The sequence below is a fragment of the Setaria italica genome, chromosome IX (assembly GCF_000263155.2).
Source record: "Setaria italica strain Yugu1 chromosome IX, Setaria_italica_v2.0, whole genome shotgun sequence".
Taxonomy (NCBI): Eukaryota; Viridiplantae; Streptophyta; class Magnoliopsida; order Poales; family Poaceae; genus Setaria; species Setaria italica.
In genome coordinates, this window is record NC_028458.1 from 18927070 (window position 1) to 18928147 (window position 1078).

A 1078-nucleotide genomic window follows, 5' to 3' on the forward strand; every position below is an offset into this window, starting at 1 on the left:
GGAGTAGATTCTACTAAAACAGTTTACTGCCATTTGCTCTATCACGGATACGTTTGTTTAGTGTATCTCGCATTATTTGTTGTAGCTTAAATGGCACCTAGCAGCACTACTCAGTTTGCTTTTCGCTCGGTCCCTGAGAAGGACAAGTTGAATGGAACAAATTGGTCAGATCGGATCCGTAACCTGAGAATTGTTCTCAGGGCTGAGAAAAAGGAAGATGTTGTAGACAACCCACTACCAGAAGAACCTGCTGATGATGCACCCGCTGCTGTTAAGAAAGCGCACAAGAAAGCATGCGATGCTAACCGAGAAGTAAGCTGCCCACTCGGCAAACGTTACATGAAATAACGTATTTTAGTGACCTTTTTCTAATATACTTGTTCAAAATCGTGTCAAAATCACTCAAAAATTGTTAAATTAGTTTTCTACCGATATTAGTCCATTATTTCATGCAGTTATAGCTCAAATTCCATTTATATCTAATAAAAATCTATAATTGCATTTAATCAATAAAAAATATCAAACGCATCCGAAAAATTTCCAAATTTTGACATGAACCAATCTATGTTGTATGTTGCCTATAAAAAAAGATTTGAAGGCACTCCTTAATTCAAGTGTCACTTGGACACCAAATCTTATTGGCTCCTTTCTAACTTCTATGAATCCTTCCAGGAGATTAGTCGGTTTCTAAGCATCATATGTCAGAAATTGGGCGAAACGTTCTCAATTTTTTACCACAGCCTACACACATAATATAATGACATCTTGACAAATCTTGTGATTTTCAGATTTCGTTTGGTTTTTTTACAATTTAACAACCATTGAACCACAGGTTCGTGGTCGAGTTTTTTAAAAACAATGTTCAAAATTTCTTTTCATTTTCTGGTTGAGACCTCAATCCGGTCTCCATAATATGAATATGATTTTTTCACTGATTTCAATCCATTATTTCAAGTACTTGCAGTTAAAATTTGACTTCAACCAAAAAATTCCTATTAATGCAAACAAAGCATTAAAAATCCCAAACAGACTCGAAAATAGACCAACTTTTAATATGTATAACCAAATGTCCTACGTG